Here is a 15,310-nt window from a genome sequence, read left to right as displayed (position 1 = left end):
TTTAGTGTATAATTTGAGTAAATGAGTGCTTCTGACCAGAAGTGCTGCCCTAACCCCGCATCCTCTAGTGCGCACCTCATCATGGTTTGCAGTGTTCCATTTTTTCGTTCTATGATGCCATTCTGGAAGGCGGAGAATGGAGAAGATGTGTAGTGTAATATCCCGCGTGTTTTCAACCAGTGTGAGAAGTCGCTCAACAGGAATTCAGACCCGCGGTCTGTCATTATCTGTCTGATCTTAGTGTTATGCTGTGTTTCTACCCTTGCATAGAATTCTCTAAATTTTTGGAACACCTCATTTTTATGTTTTAGGGTGTATACAAAGCCATAGCGGCTGAAATCATCAACTATGGTTAAGAAAAATCTTTTTTTGTATTTAATGGAGGGTCTTAGTGGTCCCACTAGGTCCATGTGTATGAGTTGAAAGATGGAATTGGTGGTGCACACAGATTTCTTGGGTCTGGGCTTAGTTTTTAGTTTAGAGCTTTTGCAACAGAACATTCGAGATAGTTCTCACAGTTTTTTATTTTTATACCCTCGGAACATTCCATCATTTTTTGTATCACCGGAAAGCTGATATGCCCCAATTTCCTATGCAATAGGTGTGCACAATTGTCATGTACTAACTTCCCTATTGATGGCTTCCTTTTGCCAGGTGATCCTTGATCTCTTGCTTCTTTTGTTGTGTGTTCATGGCTAACCCCCTCTATTTCCTTACTGTGGGTTTCTTTGTCTCCGCTACCTGTGGAGTCTGGCTTAGCCCTTAGGTGGGTGTTTACCTTTGGGTGTATGTCTCTGTCTGGGTGAAAGTATGGTAAGCCTCCTCTAACTACTGTCTTCCCTACGCTTTTGCCTCCTCTGGTTACGTATGCTTCCCCTTTCTTGAATGTCACCTCAATGTTGTTGTCCCTGCTCAGCTTCAGGGTGGCAAGGATGTTGTAGGGTATGTTTGGTACTAGTAGTACCCCCTCTATTACTCCTATCCCTGGCACATATGTGTTTCCTTTCCCTGTCACCTGGACGTTATTTTGGTTGGCCACCTTTATTATAAAATTTTCTTTGGTGAATGAAGTCAGTGAGTTCTGGTCATATGTGGTGTGGTTGACGGCCCCTGAGTCTAGTAACCACGTGCCCTCTTCCTTGTCCTGATCGGTATATTGTTCTTGGTCCCCCAGTCCATAAAGTGACCCGGTTTGGCTCTCCCTGGAGCTATCCCTGTAAGCTCTTCTATCTCTGGGGCTGGGGAAATCCCTACGTTTGTGTCTGTTGTCGGGTGAATGCCTGTCAGTGAATCTTGTCCTTTGCTCTGGCCCATCTCTCCGGTGTGGTCTATCCCTGTCTCTAGTGTTCCTAGGGCAATCCCTCTTGTAGTGTTTTTTTGAGCCACATGTGTAACATTCTGTGTTGTTGTGGCTCCTACTCTGTGATTCCACCCTCCTAGTGGGTCTCTGTTCCCTACGGCTTATTGAGTGGTCCTTCCTTAGGCTATCCTCAGCAATGAGTTTGTTAGTTAGTGTTTCCAGTGTAAGTTTTTCTGAGCTGAGTTTGTCTATTTTTTTTATTTTTTTTTAATTTGATTTATATGCCGCCCTTCTCCGGAGACTCAGGGCGGCTTACAGTGCGTTAAGCAATAGCCTTCATACTTTTGTATATTTATACAAAGTCAGCTTATTGCCCCCACAAACTGGGTCCTCATTTAACCTACCTTAGAAAGGATGGAAGGCTGAGTCAACCTTGAGCCTTGGAGAGATTCGAACCAGCAGTAAATTGCAGGCAGCTGTGTTAATAACAGGGTGCTTTAAACCACTGTAGTACCAAGGCTCTATGTGTGATAAATGTGTCCCAGCTGGGATCCAGGGAATTGACAATGATGCTAATCATGGTTCTCTCGCTTATAATTTTCCCCCTCTGTGTTAGTTCAGCCCTGGTGGCATTTAATGACAGTAAGTGTTCGCTCCTGGGAGTCCCTGCCTTGAGTTTGGTTGAGTAAAACTCCCTGGAAAGCCTGGTGGTGCTTGCTACACTCTGGCTGTAGAACAGGCTGTGCATTTTGTGTACTACCTCTGAGGCTGTTAGGTATGGCTAATGCTGGGGTAAATGCTGGGGGCAATGCTGGCAATTACTATGTAGTAAGCCTTGTGATGTGCACAGTCTAAGTCAAAAGTTCAGAGTTTTTCTGGAGGGTCAGTAACTAGAAACAACAGGTCTTCCCTCAGGAGAATGACTTGGAGTTGTTGGTTCCACTCCAAGAAATTACCCCCATCTAGTCTCAGTTTGGGAAAGTCATTTGGCAAAGTCCCTGAATTGTAAGTTAAATTACTTACATTGTGTCGCTGTCCATGGTTTTGTACATATGGAAACTCGCAATAAGGCAGAGGGATGACTGTTGTGAGTCTGTACTGACTTGCCTCTATGTTCTTGCATCGATCTATCTCTATGTTCCATTCCGTTTCTCTCGTAGGGAGGTTCTGAGCATGCCTGAAGTCCATTCCAGTCCAGCAGCTGTGGAGTGAGGAGCTCGTTCCTGTAGCTCCCGGGTGAAGGCCCCATGCGTCCGGATGGGCCTTCGGCTCCTCTTTGGCTGGCCTCGCTTGCTCGAGGGGCCTTTGGGTCGTCACCTGGATCCCTGGAAAGCGGCGTGGATTGTCGGTGAAGGTCGGGAATCCCGTTGGGGCTGCGAATGGCTCCGGATGGCCCGGCCTGTCGTGGAGGCTGTGTCCTGGGGTCGGGCCGAGTCCCCTGCCCGCCGATGGTTGTCCCCTGCCCGTCGATGGTCCCATGGGCCTTGGTTCGGGTCGCCGGTTGGGTGAGTAGTCCCATTGTCCTCGGTACTCCATCCCCGGTCCCGGTGCTTCCATGGGTGGGCCCCTTGGGAGTCGCGGCTGGTGTTGGGCCCACACTGCAGTGGTTGGTCCTTCTGGGTTTGGGTCGGTGTTGGCTCCCCTCGGGTCGGTGGACCCTCTGGGCCTTCGTGTGGTGCCGGAGGATGTGTAGCTTCATCTTGTCCCCGAGGGCCGCAGTAATTAATTTTATTGCCCCATCGATTTCGGGCTCGGTAGGTGAGCTCGTGGATTTTGGTTTTGGGCCATCCCAGTCGTTGTCGTGGACCTGGGTGGTCACCTTGGTGTAGGCCCCGATTCCCGCCATGAGGTTTAAATCTCGGGAATCCATTGGTAATTGGTTGGCCATCTTTGGTGATGTCACCGTTCAAGATGGCCACCGCGAAAAGGGCGCGAATTCTTTTTCGGCCTTCTCGGTGGATCTCTGGTAGGGGCAATCTTTCCTTACCGCGTCTTCAGCGCTGTAGTCTGACTCGCCGTCATCTTCCTCACTCGCCACTTCGCAGTCCTCGACCAGGCTCCGAAGTTCTGCAATGAGATCGGTGTTGCTCTGGGCTGAGTCTATGAGTTTTAGAAGTTTTTCCTTTAAGTCGTTTCCCTCACGTACTGGGCTTTCGGGTTCTTTTCTTTCTTTGTCGTGTCTGGTTGGGGTGCATGGGTTGGAGAGCGGGCCGCTCGTCTCTGGCGCCTCTCCTTGCACGATTCCTGTCGGTGGCGGCCGTTCTGCCATTTTCTTGGTGAATGCCCTGGTATTCACCCTGTTCGTTGTGGTCGCCTGCTTGAAGTTCCCTGGCATGTCCTGGAGTAGTTTTTTGGGCTATTTAACCATCCTCTCCTACCATTTTTGTTAAAGGTGTTCAAGGATCGAGCCTAATAACTCCATTACACAGGTACTCTTTGAATCAGCAGTCTTTATTCATAAGTGTCTCATTCTTGCAGGTACAGCTCTGGAACTAACTCTGGACCGCATGGCTGGACCTTAAGTACCCCCGGGGCGTGGCCAAGGTAAGGAGGGGTCAATGGGTTAGGGTGGACCCTGGGAGTCGGCCTGTCCAGCCCCCCTGCATCCAGCCCTGGATCTGAGACCAGGCATTTATCTGTGACATATATATAGAACTGTGGATTTTACAAAGTTGTTTGCTACAAGATGGGCAGCAAACAAACAAATAAATAAAGACATTTTCATACTATGTGAGAGGGATCTTGGAGTCAATCAGCTAAATATGAGCCAGCAGTGTGCAGCGGCTAAAAAAGCCAATGCAATCCTAAATTGCATTAACAGAGGGATACAACCAAGATCAAGTGAGGTACTAATACCACTCTATAAAGCCCTAGTAAGATGACACCTAGAGTACTGCATCCAGTTTTGGTCACCACATTATAAAAAAGATGTTGAGACTCTAGAAAAAGTGCAGAGGAGAGCAACCAGAATGATTAGGGGACTGGAAACTAAAACATGTGAAGAACGGTTACAGGAACTGGGCATGGCTAGTCTAGTGAAGAGAAGGATCAGGGGAGACATGATAGCATTGTTCCAATATTTGAGGGGCTGCCCCAGAGAGGAGGGGGTCAAGCTGTTTTCCAAAGCACCTGAAGACCAGACAAGGAATAATGGATGGAAACTGACCAAGGAGAGATTCAACCTAGAAATAAGGAAGAACTTTCTGACAGTGAGAACAATCAACCAATGGAACAGCTTGCCTTCAGAAGTTGTGGGAGCTTCACCACTTGAGACTTTCAAGAAAAGATTGGACTGCCATTTGTCAGAAATGGTATAGGGTCTCCTGCTTGAGTGGGAGGTTGGACTAGATGACCTATAAAGTCCCTTCCAACTCTGTTAATCTGTTAAATCTGTTACCCCTGAAGTAAAATCTTGCAAGAAATTTATTTTCACCAACAAAGACATATTATACATAAAACAAACTAGTTAAAAGTAGCACTAAAATAACCACAGTTATTTGCATAGAAAATGCATTTGAAATTTGAAATCCAAAATACAAGAATATGCATCTGGTAAGTTTAATTATAAATTCTACCATATAATACTAATATTCAACATACATTTCTGAAAAGTGGTTTTTTAGAATTTAGTTCCACCTAGATCAAATATTGAAAGAGGCTGAATGTTGCACAAACTCTTAAAGATTTATTAACTTTACAATTCTCTCTTCAGCTCGATCCTTTCTTCTACTGGTCTTTATTTAATTTCACAAATTTTGTTTTTAACTGATCCATTAAAAACACTCCTTTTTAATTAGTGAGGTGGGATTTTTATTTTTATTATTATTATTTTTTAAATATCTCTGAAGTTAATTTTTCATCCGCTCAAAGTAATTAGAGTACCCTTAAAGAAGCATGGTTCCATCTTAGGCCCAGTACTCTTCAGTATCTTCATAAAAGACTTAAGTGAGGGAATAGAAGGGGAATTCATTAAATTTGCAAATGACACTAAGTTGGCAGGAATAGCCAACACTGCCAGAGGAATCCCAGACGAGAGAGATCAGTTCCCCGAACCCTATGACACGGAAGACGAAGGCGAGGATGACCCGATGGTGTTCATCTCAGCAATAAATCAAGCTTCTGCTCTATGCTTCATCTTGTTCATGTCAGCGCTGGAAGAGAGCCTAATTTGGAACGCTCACAATGGGACTCAAATTCTTTACATGGAATAGTTATTAGGCAAGAAGATTACAGGACTAGGGCATTTGCAGATGATCTGGTTGTTACCCTAACACAGCCGATGGAATCAGTAATCCAGATGAAAGACATTATAGAAGAATATGGTATGGTATCAGGATTTAGACTGAATCAGAAAAAAACGAAGATGATAGTTAAAAATATTTATTTATTTATTTATTATTCGAATTTCTATACCGCCCTTCTCCTTTCGGACTCAGGGCGGTGAACAGCCAAAATAAAAACATTTATACATAAATACGATTAAAAATAGATTTAAAATAATTAAATTTGGCCCATAGTTTAAAATTTATCAATTTAAAATCCATATCAAAATTTAAAACCAACCATAAAATCATAAAATCAAGAGAGACCGGCTAACTGAAAGAGATGAGTTTTTAGGGCCCGACGAAAGGTCCGGAGGTCGGAGATCACTCGTATCTCTGGGGGTAGATTGTTCCAAAGGGTAGGTGCCACCACAGAGAAGGCTCTCCTCCTGGGGGTCGCCAGCCGGCATTGTCTAGCCGACGGCACCCTGAGGAGGCCCTCTCTGTGGGAGCGAACTGGCCGGTGGGAGGCAATTGGTGGCAGAAGGCGGTCCCGTAAGTACCCCGGCCCTAAGCCATGGAGCGCTTTAAAGGTGGTCACCAACACCTTGAAGCGCACCTGGAAGTCCACCGGAAGCCAATGCAGCTCGCGCAGGAGAGGAGTCACATGGGAGCGCCCAGTCGCTCCCATAATCCCCCGCGCGGCCGCATTCTGCACCAGTTGGAGCCTCCGGGTGTACCCGAAGGGGAGCCCCATGTAGAGAGCGTTACAATAGTCCAGATGAGAAGTGACGAGTGCTTGAGTGACTGTGCGTAGGGAGTCCAGATCCAGAAAGGGGCGCAACTGGCGTATCAGGCGAACCTGATAAAAAGCCCCCCTGGCCACGGCCGTCAGATGCCCTTCTAAGGACAGCCGTGCATCCAGGAGGACGCCCAAGTTGCGGGCCCTTTCCGTGGGGGCCAATGATTCACCCCCAATAACCAGCGATGGCGTCAGCTGGCTATACCGGGACGCCGGCAGCCACAGCCACTCGGTCTTGGAAGGGTTGAGTCGAAGCCTGTTTCTCCCCATCCAGACCCGCACGGCCTCCAGGCACTGAGACATCACTTCCAAGGCATCGTTGGGATGGTCTGGGGTGGAGATGTACAGCTGAGTATCATCAGCGTACTGATGGAACTCCACCCCAAAACCACGGATGATCTCACCCAGCGGCTTCACATAAATGTTGAACAGGAGGGGCGAGAGGACCGACCCTTGTGGCACCCCACAAACAAGGCGCCTCGGGGTCGACCGCTGCCCCCCTGTCAACACGGATTGCGACCGGTCAGAGAGATAGGAGGAGAACCACCGCAAAACGGTGCCCCCCACTCCCAGTCCCTCCAGCCGGCGCAACATGATACCATGGTCGATGGTATCAAAAGCCGCTGAGAGGTCTAACAGGACCAGGATAGAGGAGTAACCCCTATCCTGAGCCCTCCAGAGATCATCCACCAACGCGACCAATGCCGTTTCCGTGCTGTACCCAGGTCTGAAACCGGACTGGAGCGGATCCAAATAGACAGCTTCATCCAGGTACTGTGGAAGCTGTCGCGCCACCACACTCTCAACAACCTTCGCAATAAAGCGAAGGTTGGAGACTGGACGATAGTTAGCCAAAACAGCCGGATCCAGGGATGGCTTCTTGAGGAGAGGCCTCACCACCGCCTCTTTCAAGGCGGCCGGCAGGACACCCTCACTCAAAGAAGCGTTGATAATTCCCTGGAGCCAGCCTCGTGTAACCTCCCTGGAAGCCAGCACCAACCAGGAGGGACACGGGTCCAATAAACATGTGGTGGCGTTCAGCCGTCCCAAGATCCTGTCCACGTCCTCGGGAGCCACAGGATCGAACTCCTCCCAGATAACATTCTCAAGGCCTGCCTCAGTCATCTCGTCTGAACTAACCCAGTCAGTGGCCAAGTTTTCCCGAATCTGAGTTATTTTATCATCCAGATACTGTACAAAATCCTCAGCTCGGCCCTGCAAGGGGTCCTCCCGCGCTCCCAGATGGAGAAGGGAGCGGGTCACCCTGAACAGGGCGGCTGGGCGGTTATCTGATGATGCGATAAGAGCGGCAAAATAGCTAGATTTTGCCGCTTTTATCGCCACTAGGTAGGTCTTAATATGAGACCTTACCAGTGTCAAGTCGGATTCGGAACGACTGGCCCTCCAACCGCTCTCTAGGCGTCTTTTCCGGCGCTTCATCTCTCTCAGCTCCTCGGAGAACCAAGGAGCTAAGTGAGTTCGGTGCCGGGTCAGAGGCCGCAAAGGCACGACCCGGTCCAAAGCCCCGGCAGCCGCACTATCCCAGGCGGCCACCAGGTCATCAGCCGAGTCGTGAGCTAGAGTTTCAGGAAATGGCCCAAGCTCCATCTGGAACCTATCAGGATCCATCAGGCGCCTGGGGCAGAACCACCTGGTCGGCTCCGCCTCCCTGCGACGGGGTGCGGCGGTCAGAAAGTCAAGTCGAAGGAGCGAGTGGTCAGACCATGACAAGGGTTCAGTATCTATATCCCCTATATCAAGGCCACTCAACCACTGACCAGAGACAAAAACTAAGTCCAGAGTGTGTCCCCCCATGTGAGTAGGGCCGTGAATTACTTGGGTCAGGTATTCCATTAAAATTATTTAATGCTTCTAAACTGCTTTTAAATTTTATATGTTGTGTTTTACCGTGGCTGTTCACCGCCCTGAGTCCTGTTGGAGAAGGGCGGTATACAAATTAAATAAATAAATAAATAAATAAATAAATAAATAAATAATAATAATAATAATAATAATAATAATAATAATAATAATAACTGCCTCGATATTTTGCCCGATATCCTTACCCCCATGTGGAAGGGATCGACGCCCTCTCCAGTGCCTGGCCCCCTGGACTGCTATACGCTTTTCTACCTCTCCCGCTTATCCCGAGACTAATCTGCAAAATCTTGGCCGAGAAGGCGGAGGTCCTACTCGTTCCCCCCCATTGGCAGCGCCAAGCCTGGTATGCGGACTTGCTGAACCTGTCCGTCACTCGTCCCTGGTGGATTCTGGAGGACAGGATCTCTCTCAGCCAGGGGGTCATACTGCACCCAGAGCCACAATGGCTCCAGTTGATCGTCTGGCACTTGAGAGGATCCTCCTGAGGAAGGACAATGTCTCAGGGCGGGCGATTTCCATGATTCAAGCATCCAGGCATCCATCTACATGCCGAATCTATAATGCCTCCTGGAACGCCTTCTGTACCTGGTGTTCCAGGCACCATGTCGATCCTACTTCTGCATCCGTGTCTGAGGTGCTAGATTTTCTAAGAGGGTTTAGACAAAAGTCTTGCCCCGAACACTCCGCCGGCAAGTTGCGGCATTGAGCACTGTCTTGAAAGCTGACAACGGTCTTCCTCTGTCAGGACTCAAAGATTAAGGGTTTCCTGAAAGGTGCGGCCAACATCAGTCTGCTGGTTGTTCACCGCTACCCAACCTGGGATCTGTCCCTGGTTCTCCAGGTCCTAATGCAGCCTCCCTTCAAACTGTTGGGAGCTATCAGCTTATGCTTTCTGACTCTAAAGGTGGCTTTTTTGGTGGCAATAACCTCGGCATGCTATGTGTCAGAGCTGGCCACCCTATCGATCAGAGACAACCTCTGTATCTTCTACCCGAACAGAGTAGTGCTTCGGATGGACCCTTCGTTCCTGCCCAAGGTTAATACCCTTTACCATTGTGTGCAGGAATTGGTTCTTCCAGACTTCTGCCCTGGTCCAAGACATCCGCAGGAGGCTCATTGGCATACGCTAGACATTCGTTGGGCACTACGCAGATACATAAAGAGAACTTCTGGTATATCCCATGCCTTGGATTCTCCAAGCAGCGCGCTGGAGAATGGACGTTGCTTATCTGAACGTCCCTTCTAGGTGCGCTGCTGGAGAATCCAACCCGCCCTGTCAGGCTGCTGTACTTTTCTCCGGTTATATGCACGTCTCCATGAACTACTTCTTCGTGAATGAAACTGACGCTCAGACGAGCAAGGGGGTGTGCCTGAAGAAATTTAAAGTAACACACACACTCAGTCTCTGGCTGTTAGACTGTTTAATCATCCACACCTTGGATTCTCCAGCAGTGCGCCTAGAAGGGACGTTCAGGTAAGCAATGTCCGTTTTATTCAAATAACAACAGAAAACCCAATACAGTTCAGTATGAATTGGCTTTCCAGTCCTTCCTTGATGCACTTTTTCACATTGGTTATCTAGTTTAAATGCCAAAGAAAAGTCAATGATATTTTTTTCAGACCTTTGGAGGATCACATTGTCAATTGTTCACACTGCTCAAGCAAAACTAACAGGTGTGAATTAAATTTTAGCTAAAAATTGGAGCTTTAATTCCAGAAGTCCATTCTTTAAACTTGGACTTCTGGAATTAAAAGGCTCTGGATTAAATGGTACTCCAGACAAAAGATGGAGAAGAATATCTTGCTTTTAGACATGATAATAGCTGTCTAGAAAGGTGAGTTATGAGCTATTTTTACATCATTAGAAATTTAATTTATTACCTGCAAAGACAAGGAGTACAAGGAGCAAATAAAAGACCTTCATGTTGGGGTTGGTTCTGGACCAAATCTTACTTGTGGGACAAAAACCAGCTCTCAGCCCTTCTTGTGACTTCTTGAAAAACATCCCCCACACACACGCTCCACTACTTGAGGAGGCAGGGGAGGGCTGCAGGTTGATCCCAAGGGGGTCTGGGAATGGGTGTGAATTCATCCCACAGTCCTCTCCATCCTCTCCTCTGAGAAATAGCTTTCTCCCACTCGCTGGTGGTCAGCAAATTCAAAAGGAACCCCCAGCTGAGAATCACTGCTCTAGATTGGTTGATTCAGGTGATTTCTTTAGTGTTAACTAATAGTGTTAGCTATTTTTGGTACAGGGATAGATTTGTATTGGAACAACCTGCACACTTCCCAAAGGCTCTGCGCACCCTGTTTTTGTGAAAAACGGGCCCGTTTTCACAAAAACAGGACATGCGGGGCAAAGCTTCAGGAGGCCAAAAATGGCTCTATTCCGTGTGTTTTACTGTTACTATCTTCCTTAGTGGGTCATGCAAACTGCTATTCTGAACAATGCTATTTATAGGGGGTGGGGGAGGGAGCAGTGGTGGGTTGCCCCGGTTGACACCGGTTCTATAGAACCGGTAGTCAAACCGACAGGAGGCCCCGCCTACCAACCCCAACATCACCAAAACGCTTCTGCGCATGTGCAGAAGAGCGCGTGCGGGGCCCCACTGCAAACCAGTAGTAAAGGTAAGTAGAACCCACCCCTGGGTGGGGGGCACTGAGGATGAGTTTGTAGTACCAAGGGGGCGGTGGACTGAAAAAGTTTGGGAACCACTGGAATAGACCTATGGCAATGTCATTTTTTTCCTTTTAATATTGACCGAAATGGGAGGGTTAGGGAGGTTGGGAAGTTTGGAGGGGGGAGGGGGGGGAAAGGGGTGAAAATGTAATTGTAAAACTTTTGCAATAAAAAAAAAAATTGACCGAAATGCATTCAAGATAATTTTCATCATTTTTGTGCTCTATTTCTGTAGAGATGTAGTTATTTCTTATATATAGTGCAACTCCACCTCCTCTTTTATTTTATATCCTAAATTTGCAACAGTTTTTCTTGCTTATATCTCTGTTATGCCCTTTGAATCCATTTTTTAAAATTATGTCATCATTTAGGTGGACTAATTGAGGAACAGAAAACTATATTCTTTGTACATGAGATTTTAAAATACTGTTTATTGGAAAACATATTTGCATTTACTTTATATTAAGTCTGATTACCTTGCTTATTACCTCAGAGTTATTAGAAGACTGCAGGAAACAGGGGCTCCTTTCATATTTGATTTTATTTTCTAAATCCTCTTTGGTAGTTAATGTGGACTTCCATTACTTAGGGCAAATATATACAGTGTTTGCACAATTATTAGGCAAGTTGTATTTTTGAGGATTAATTTTATTTATTGTAGAATGCTCTCTACAGGTCAATCCAAAATGTTAATAAATAAATGGTAGGGTTCAGGGGTGGGTTCTAAATTTTTTAACTACCAGTTCTGTGGGTGTGGTTTATTTTGTGAGCGTGGCTTGATGGTCATGTGACAATTATTAGGATTTAGTAGAGGTACTGGTCTACCAGGCTTTTAACTACTTGCAGAGCTGTACCGATCTACCCATTTATTTTTGCAGGCCCTGATCTACTCATGTATTTTTGCAGGCACTGATCTACCCATATATTTTTGCAGGCTACTCATTTGTTTTCTTTTAATACTGATCAGCTGTAGGGCGGCCCTTTGAAGCCCCATGGCAAGAGTTTAAACAGTTTTTTTCCCTCTAGCCATCAGTTGGGACTCAGGAGGCAGCAATAGATTGGGGGTGGGGCCAAATAAAAGGTAAGAATAATGCAGGGGGGTGGGGGGCCAGAACCGGTTCAGTGACATCATATCATCACCTCTACCGGCTCGGCGGAACCGGGAGGAACCGGAAGGAACCCACCACTGGTAGGGTTCCAAGTAACACCCCCAATGAAAGAAGACTCTGAGGCTAGAAGTTCCTCAAACTTCTACTTTATTAGAGATGTCATATTGGCACATGTGGGAAAACCTGAATCTGAAAGTTTCCAGGTTTTCCCCACCCAAAGGAAAGTCAAAGTCCCTTCCCCTGCACCCACATGTCCACCACATGGTCCAATCAATCTACCGTCTCAACTGGAGATGCCTCCCCATCACACCACTCCAGGTGCAGGCTGAACGTCCTTGACTCCCAGAGAAAAGAATGTTGTTATGGCTAGATATCTCTACAACTCCATGCAATCCCCCCTCCTAGTTTCCCACATCACTAAATGTGGCAGCCCTTCTTTTCAATAACAGTCATTAGCCTTCCATTCATGGAATCTGTCAGTTTCTTGATCTATTGACAATCAACTTTTTGTGCAGCAGCAATCACAGTCTCCCAGACATTGTTCAGAGAGGTATACTGTTTTTTTCACCATACATCTCTCATTTAAGAAGGGCCCATAAGTTCTCAATGGGGTTTAGGTCAAGTGAGGAAGGGGGGCATGTCATTATTCTTTCATCTTTAAGGCCTTTATTGGCTAGCCACATAGTAGAGTATTTTGATGCATGTGATGCATTGTCCTGCATAAAAATCATGGTGGTCTTGGAAGATGCAGTCTTTTTTCTGTACCACTGCTTGAAGAAAGTGTCTTCTAAAAACTGGCAGTAGGTTTGGGAGTTTATTTTGAGTCCATCTTCAACCCAAAAAGGTCCAACTAGCTCATCTTTAATAATACCAGCCCATATCAGTACTCCTCCTCCACCTTGCTGGCATCTGAGTCAAAGTGGAACTCTGTGCCTGTTACTGATCCAGCCACGGGCCCATCCATCTGGTCCATCAAGAGTCACTCTCATCTCATCAGTCCATAAAACCTTTGAAAAATCTGTCTTCAGATACTTCTTGGACCAGTCTTGCCGTTTCAATGTATGTGTCAGTGGTGGTCAGGTTTCAGCCTTCCTTACTTTGGCCATGTCTCTGAGCACTGAATACCTTGTACTTCTTGGCACTCCAGGTAGGTTGCAGTTCTAGAATATGACAGCACTGAAGGATAATGGATTCCTGGTAGCTTCACATTTGATTCTTCTCAAATCTTTGGCAGTTAATGTGCATCTTTTTTTCTCAACACGTTTCTTGAGACCCTGTTGACTATTTGAAACAAAACGTTTGATGGTTCTGTGATCATGCCCCAATAACTTAGCAATTTCAAGAGTGCTGCATCCCTCTGAAAGATGGATGGATCCCTCTGCATCCTTTTTACAATTTTTGACTTTTCAGAGTTAAATCTTTTTTTAGCCCATTTTGCCTGAGGAAAAGAAGCTGCCTAATAATTATGTGTACCTTGATATAGGGTGTTGATCTCCTTAGGCCACACCCTCCCTCCACATACATTTGTGTATGTGTACACAAATACACATCACCTGATATGCTTATGCCAACTAAGCATTCAAGTTTATACAGGTTGGAGGTGGAAAATATGCATAAAAATGATGATATGGTCACTTGCCTAATAATTGTGCACATGGTGTAGTCAGATCTCAATGAATGCTGATAAGCGGTAAGAGCCTACCATCATCTGTAGGGTCCTTCAAATTTTTGGATTCTATAATCTCCCAGGTTTTGAAATGGATACTTAACAGTCATAAAAATGCACAAAAAAGAATGTTCTTCATATGACAACTCAGGAAGTTCAGACTGCCCCAGGAGCTGTTGATAGTTTTTCAGAGGAATTATTGAGTCTGTCATTTGTACTTATATAACTGTCTAGTTGCTATTTGGCACAACAACCAAACAGGACAAGTACAGACTCCAATGGATAGTTAAGACTGCAGAAAGAACAATTGGAATCAGCCCGCCTTCCATAGAATTGGCTGTAATATTATCATTTATCCTTCTTTATTCATTCATCTTACTTGGGGGATGATGATGATGTTGATTCTGTTGCTTTACATGTACACTGAGGGCTTCTACACCAGAGACAAATTCCTTGTGTGTCTAATCACACTTGGCCAAATAAAGTATTCTCTACCATTCTCAACCCCTCCCAAACATGAAATGCTCATGATAGTTATTAGAGAGTTTGTGATTAAACCATAAGGTTTTATAAATGAAGAAAAGAATTAGAAAGTAAAAATCAGATGACTAAGAAGTGTAATGTTAATAATGTATTACTGAACTAATCTGCATTTGAGAAGAGTGGTCTTCCTTAGTTTATTTGTAAGAAATCCTGTTCTGAAATACTGTAGATCTACTACAACAGAATTTGTCATTTCTTTCCTGTGCCTAATGGCAGCTTAAAGAACATATGGCCTCCAGCTCCTAGCAGCCTGTAATTACTCATTACATCATGAGTAATAGCAATAGCAATAGCAATAACAGTTAGACTTATATATTACTTTACAGTGCTTTAAGCAGTTTACAGAGTCAGCATATTGCCCCCAACAATCTGGGTCCTCATTTTACCGACCTCAGAAGGATGGAAGGCTGAGTCACCCTTTAGCTGGTCAGACTTGAACTGCCAAATTGCAGGCAGCCTGTAGTCAGCAGAAGTAACCTGCAGTACTGCACTCTAACCACTGCACCTCCATGGCTCATAATGATGAAGGATGCCAGCAATTGTGGCTGAACTAAAGGTATTATTAAGTTGTTACATAAATTTACAGAGCTTTATTTTATCCCTGTTTTATTTCTATCAAGTATATGTCATTATTAACAAAGCAATTATTTTTTATTAGTTCTAACAGATGTTTCAATCAATCAATCAGAATAGAGCTGGAAGAGACCTTGGAAGTCTTCTAGTCCAGCCCCCTGCTCAAGCAGAAGATCCTATACCCATGATGGTGAACCTCTGGCATGCGTGCCAGAGGTGGCATGCAGAGCCCTCTCTGTGGGCACATGCATCATTGCCAACTGCTCTTCCAGGTTCTGTTGCTCGCATGCACACCGGACAGCTGGCCAGCGCACATGCACACTGGCCAGCTGCTCTCTTTTGGGTTCCAGCATGTGTTAGAACCCAGAAGAGAACAGCTGTCTGGTGCTCATGCTCGCTGCACCAGCTGTCTGGCATGCATATGTGTGACGGAACCCAGAAGAGCAACTGGCTGCCGCATGGATGTGCACCAGCCATCTGCTCTCTTTTGGGTC

At 46.0% G+C, this 15,310-nt stretch overlaps 1 protein-coding gene across 3 annotated transcripts in view; it reads right to left on the bottom strand.

Annotated features, from left to right (window-relative positions):
- Positions 1 to 15,310, bottom strand: part of IMMP2L (inner mitochondrial membrane peptidase subunit 2) — a 409,805-nt gene that overhangs the window by 117,578 nt on the left and 276,917 nt on the right. The window lies entirely within an intron of this gene.

This window comes from Pantherophis guttatus, chromosome 7 (assembly GCF_059756535.1).
Source record: "Pantherophis guttatus breed Tessera chromosome 7, ASM5975653v1, whole genome shotgun sequence".
NCBI lineage: Eukaryota > Metazoa > Chordata > Lepidosauria > Squamata > Colubridae > Pantherophis > Pantherophis guttatus.
Note: the sequence above shows the minus strand (reverse complement) of the source record. Positions and strands in the feature narration are given on the sequence as shown.